This window comes from Chaetura pelagica, unplaced genomic scaffold (assembly GCF_000747805.2).
Source record: "Chaetura pelagica isolate M959 unplaced genomic scaffold, ChaPel_1.0 scaffold159, whole genome shotgun sequence".
NCBI lineage: Eukaryota > Metazoa > Chordata > Aves > Apodiformes > Apodidae > Chaetura > Chaetura pelagica.
The window spans coordinates 157,383-157,621 of record NW_009954555.1 but is presented as its reverse complement, the minus strand read 5'-3'; positions in this window follow the sequence as shown (position 1 = coordinate 157,621).

The following is a 239-nucleotide window of genomic DNA, read 5'->3' as shown; positions in this document are numbered from 1 at the left end:
CAGGGCGAGTGGTGGGGCAGCCTGGTGAGGCCCACCATGCTGTGTGCCGGGGGCGACGGCGTCCGCTCGGGCTGCAACGTGAGTGTTGGGAGGTCACGGGCTGGTTTGGCTTGGAAGGGACCTTCAAGATCATCTAGATCTAACCCCCTGCATGGGCAGGGACACCTCCCACCAGCCCAGGCTGCTCCAAGCCCCATCCAACCTGCCCTTCAACACTGCCAGGGACGGGGCAGCCACAG